Here is a 6,169-nt window from a genome sequence, read left to right on the forward strand (position 1 = left end):
TGTGCACGCGTTTTCTCTGTCTCTCTCTTCTTTTATCTCTCCTCTCTCCTTTTATCTCTTTTCTCTGTCTTTCTTTCTCCCCTTTCCTTAATAAATACTTATGGCTATTTCCTGTGTTTACGTGTCTGTTACCTGCCGCCACTGTGGGCCAAGGAAGCGTGCCCTCCTGTAGCCGCTTTCCCATGGCGGGCGCCAGCCCGCCTGGGGACCGTTTGTAGCCGCTCTCTAATCGTTTTTTAAGAATAACACCTGCTTCACTGTGGACAGCAGGAAGGAGAACCCTTCAGACACACTCGCCTGCCAGTCTGCTCTGCACTGCAGACCTCAATTGGATGCAGACACTCAACAGTTAACCTTGTCCTAGCTTTCAGAAAATGGGGGTGGGAGGACGTTCATCTTGTGCCCACCAAACACCTGCTTAGAGGCCCAGCTCCCAGGCTGGGGGCCCCCACGGTCCAGCGCAGCTGGGGGTGGATGGATGAGGGGTAGGAAATGGTGCTGCTGGGACTTCCACGACAGCTGGTGACTCTGATAAAAATTAATCATACAGCAGGTTTGAGGCTCCGCTCTGGCAGGGAGTTTACAGGTGGTGGCTTAGAGTCCCCCTGTGCCCAAGACGGTGAGAGTGAGCGCAGACCTGGCAGGCTGGCTGGCCTGTCCACCTAACTGGAATTGCTAATTAATTACGGAGCCCTCCTCCAAGCAGGTTCTGTGCCCAGATCTCTTCTTGGAAGCCCAACCAAAGGCCAGCCCACAGGCAGGGGTGGCAGACGCAGAGACAGCAGCAGAGGGGCAGGCCACCCCACTGGCTCAGGAAAGACAGCCCCTTCAGATTCCCTTCAGGTCCTGGGACATGGGCACGATTAAATATCTGTGATACCCAGCAAATGTAATGAGCAGAGGAAATTGACGGCCGCTCCAACTAAATTACAGTTTAAAAGACAAGGAAGGTCCCAGGGGAACGCCAACAAAAGCGACTCAGCTGACCAGGCCCAGGTAAAATTGAATTGGAAATGGTCCCCGGCTCATTAGCATAACAAAAGTCCCAGTGTCTAAAGAAAAAAAAAAGCCATTCTGTTTAAATGAAGGGGGGAGGGGCGGCTTCCTACAAACACAGTTGTCTGTGGCATGTCCATCCCATCACCCCACAGAGGGGTCTTGGTGGTGCTGAGCCAGCTGAATGGTGCCCAGTGACACAGGCAACCCACATGGTTCCTACTAATATTTGGGCCAGGACTACCCAGCTATTTAAAACCCATTACGGACATTCATAATTTATAGAGATGTAATTTTCATTTTGCAGAAGATCAAAGGCAAGAGGGTCTTAGCCTTTTACTCAGCCCAAGGCAGGCATCCAGTTCTTAGCCACAGACAAGACTGGAGACTCATGTAACAGCTACTACTGATGTATAGAACATCCCAGAAACAAGAACACCAACAGAACAAGACCTCAGAGGAAGCAGCACTGAAAAGTTGAGGCAGGAGGATGGCCACAAAACAAAAGAAAAATGAGTAAGAATAAAACCCTTTTAAGGAGCCAGGTGGTGGCACGCGCCTTTAATCCCAGCACTCAGGAGGCAGAGGCAGGTGGAACCCCTTTGAGTTCAAGGTCAGCCTGGTCTACAAGAGTTAGTTCTAGGTCAGGCTCCAGAGCTACAGAGAAACCCTGTCTCAAAACAAACAAAAACCTTGCAAGGCAAGAGAAGTGGGCAGGTCCCTTCTTCCTTCTCCTCCTGACTGTGATACAGCTGTCACCACCCTTGCAGGAGAAACATTGCAGCCCTCTCTTTAGCTACCAGATGCTGAAACAATCAATCAATCAATCAATCAGTCAGTCAATCAATCAAATTTCCTCAGGAATCCCATGTTGGGGCAGGGAAAGACTAAAGCCTAGTGCCAGCAAGCAGGGGTGCATATCTGAGTTTTCAGGTGGTCTCAGGTTACCTTGCAGAACAGATTGGGATGGACTTCATCGGGCAGGACCACACCCTAACTGACTGCTTAGCTGGTTTCGATTTAAACACAAGCCTCACATCAGGAGCCCAGAGATAGACTTGGGTGTTTTGGAGATTCCGAGAAGGGTTAAGATTGCTTTTACATCGATTTATATTAGAAATTAAGTTTTTAAGTAAATCTGCTAGTTTCTGGTGTCTGTTTGCCAGTTGAATTTTTATTTATTTTACTACACTTCTTTCCCATGGCAGCTCAAGGTTTCACTTTCCCCTTTTCTGATGAAAAATCACAAAGCACTCTGTTTTAACGTGAGTCTAATTTAATATTTTCCTATCTAAAATATATGAGAGAGAGAGAGAGAAAGAGAGAGAGAGAGAGAGAGAGAGAGAGAGAGAGAGAGAGAGAGAGAGAGACTCTTCTCTCAGTAGAGGCCAGACAGGAAGCTAAGGTCAGGGCTGAGTCTGCCAAGCAGCCAGCCGATCCTACTCCACGACAGAATAAACTGATGTTTCTGGATCCGGGTGGGCAGATGCAGTCCTCTCTGGAACAGCACTGCATTCTAGAACTTCCCACACAGATGATCGTGCCCAGTAACACGCTGTGCAGAACGGGGCCCCAGCCACGCACGGCTTTCAAAGCATTTGAGATGTGTCTAAGGGAAGCCTGAACTTCCACTCGGCTCCCTGAGTCCTGTGACGTGGACCTGAGCAGCCAGGCAGAGACGCCTCAGGAGAGCATGGCAGCTCCACAGAGCCAGGCAGCCACCTCTCCTCCATTGTCCACAGCTGCTCGTGTTCCTCATTACCACAGGATAGCAGGTGCCTCCTCCACATATGTTCCTTGAATCAGTGTATGGGTGGTGGTGGTGGGGGGGTCCATGGAGAGGAGTAATGAGGCCCGAGATCACCAGGAAGAAACTTGAGGAGTATAGAGCAGGCAGCAATGAAGGGGAAAAGAGACAGGGAGGGCAGGAAAGAGAAAGGAAGGAGAGGGGGCGGTGCTAGCCATATGTACCCCAGCGGTATTTCTCTGACCCACACCACATCTGTGAAACCCTGGTGTGCCCTGGCCTCTTCCCTAGATGCTGAGAACCCAGACACCCCTGCCTTAGTTCCCACAGCAGGTCAGCCAGGAAGGCTAGCCAGCAACTTGTCCTCATGCAAATGGTTTCCCATGATGCACTGCTATACCTGGGAACCCGTACGGCACAGCCAGGCAAGCCAGGCTGGACTGTGTGAGGAACTGACCCTGATGGCATGTCCTATCTAACACAACCCTGGGCTTGGAACCTCGGGTTGTAGCTGTGGACTTAGCTTTCCCAAAGCCATGGAGGAGCAAGACCTGACTTCATCTTTACCCAGGAACGATGGAGTTACAGCTAATCATGGGTATCTGCTAGCCGTCCATGGGAGCTGCACCCAAAGACAGATAGCATGATATTCTCTCCCCCTTCAGATGAGGTCCCATGTAGTCCACGCTATCCCCAAACTCACACATAACCAAGGATGACCTTGAACTCCTCATTCTTGCCTCTACCGCCCTAGTGCTAGAGTGTGCCACCATACCTGGCTTATGCAGTACTGGAGATACAGCCAGTGGCTTCAAGCAAGCTCAGCAAATCCTGTCGCAAACAGCTACATGTCCAGCCCTCCAAGCCCCCAGCCCTGGTCGCTTAAGTAGTAAATTACCCTGGCATATTAAAAAATCAGATTCAGTTCACAAGCGCCATGGCTTCTCAGCACAGCAACCCTGCACAAAACTGACGGCACCGCAACCCTCCGCTGGCAGGCAGCTGAGGCACTGCCCCCCACTAAGCTCCTGCAGGGAAGAATGCGGCCACCACCACTGTGCTAGTCACTGGTTGCTGCAGTGGCGGACCGTGGCCTATCACCACTGTAATTAATCCCGTATTCCGTAGCCCAAGCCACAATGCCTGCCTCGGCTGAAGCTGGAGTACGGCGTGCCTATCTATATCTGTAAATGAATGATATCATTATTTTTGGGAAATGAAAGTTTAAGCTCTGTAAAACATACAATCCCGTGGAGATCTCAGCCAAGGAACTTGTACGCGCAGGTGTTGGACGTGATAAGGTGCGCTGCCATTTATCTGTGTACTCGCAGACAAATATTAACATAGGCATGAATTAAGCATTTAATCCCTTTTATTATAAATTGAATATCTTTATTTTAACAAACATCAACAATGCGTGTTATTGTGTGCCCCTCTATTCATCGCTGTTCCCCACAGCGCGCCGTCACTCGATACGCCGCAGTACACGTGTTCCTGGAACGGCGGCATCTGCAGGGGATTCCGCAGCGTACTCCATCCGCTCCCAGACAAAGGCGTCCTCCCACGGAACCCCACACGTGGGTGTCCTGAAAGGCAGGCACCCAGTGCGTGCGGGGGCACGGGCAGAGCCAAAGGCTCCCGTCTCTGAGACCTTGAGGTGCTTAAGTTCAGGGGCTGAGGGGAGGACCGCAAGGAGCTTGGCGCTGCTGGGCGCCCAGAAGGGGCATCTCTATTATCCTCCACACTTCAGCAGCAAAGTTCCTGACACGAGAAACCAAAAGGAGGAAGGGCTAATTCTGGTCACGGCTGGGAGTAAGGGCCATCCCAGTTGAAAACCATGGGGGCAAGAGTCTGAGGTGGCTGGTAACATTGTAAGCATAGTCAGGAAGCAGAACAAAGATGAATACCGATGGGCCTCTGCTTTCTCCTTTTCTTTAGGTCTGGGATCCCAGTTCAGGGGCTTAGGATAGATCTCCCATCTCAATGACCTAATGTAGAAACGCCTCACACACACAACCAGAGGTTTGCTTCCCTGATGAGTCTAGATTCTGTCACACGACAATCAAATTAGCCGCCAGAAACGAACACTTTCTGACCTGCTCACTAGAGGAGCATGCTGTATCCTGTCCTCTAAGAGGTAGACCCCCCCCCCGTGTGTGCCTTAACACACTGCATTAGTGTGCAAGAGATTCTAGAACATCTACCGCACGTGGCAGACAGTGCCCTCAAGGTTCACACTGGAGAAACCCAAGGGTGGATTGAGAGCAGTGATGATGGCCGAGGGAGGAGGACAATTTCATGTCTCCCGTGGAGAGAGGCGTGCCATGGAGAAAGGGGACGGATCCGCTGGGGGATGTAGAGAAGTCAGTGTGACACCAGTTGGCTTGCAAACACCAGCACAGGGAGCATGGTGGACACAAAACGGATACAGTAAATGCGTCAGCTCCGTAACAGGGACTCTAGACCCACACCAGAAAAAGCAAGGACAATAATACAGTGAAATTGTACATGACCCAGAGGTTGATTGTGACCTTCCAGGGAATGAACCCAATACCTCACATGGTCATGGTCCCTAGTAAATCACAGCACTTGTGCTGGGGCAGGCCCAAACGCACACAAACCTATACACACATACATACATACACACACAAACACATGTACATACACAAACATACACACATGTACACACATACATATATACACAAGCATACACACAAACACATATACACGCATATACACACATACATATATACACACACATAAACACATACATATATACACACACATAAACACATACATTCACATACACACATGTATATACAAACACACATACACAAATACATACAAATATATACATACATACATAGATACACACATATATATGAACATAAACACATATACATACACAAACACACACATATATATACACACAAACACACAAATGCACACACATACACAGACACACACACACACATATATATATATATATATATATATATACATACATACACAAACTTACGCACACATGTCAGGCAGTCACAGAAAGCAAAGCTAGAGGAGGCTTGTGATACGCTCTAATGCCTGGCAGCAGGAAGGTGGCGAGATTTGTGTCCAGAGCCTGTGTGGGGTCCAACTGACTCTACTGCCTCTGCTGAAGGAAAGGTTACAAGGTAGAGTCTGGCAACCCTTCCTTAACTCATTCTTCCTGGTCTAGAACACACCTTACTTTGCCATGACTTTCCCCCAAAGTTCAAGGTATCTGTACGCCACACGCAGCAGGGGAAGATAACAAAATAGATTTCCCGTCGCACAAGTTTGCAGTATCGGGATTGATGACTTGGAAGAAAGGGACAGGCAGAAAACAACACGCAACACCAACGTGAGAAAGCACTGCCCGCCTCTGGTCCAGACTTGCTGGGGGCTGCT

This window comes from Alexandromys fortis, unplaced genomic scaffold (genome assembly GCF_014885135.2).
Source record: "Alexandromys fortis isolate MF-2015 unplaced genomic scaffold, M_Fortis_MF-2015_v1.1 scaffold_3, whole genome shotgun sequence".
NCBI lineage: Eukaryota > Metazoa > Chordata > Mammalia > Rodentia > Cricetidae > Alexandromys > Alexandromys fortis.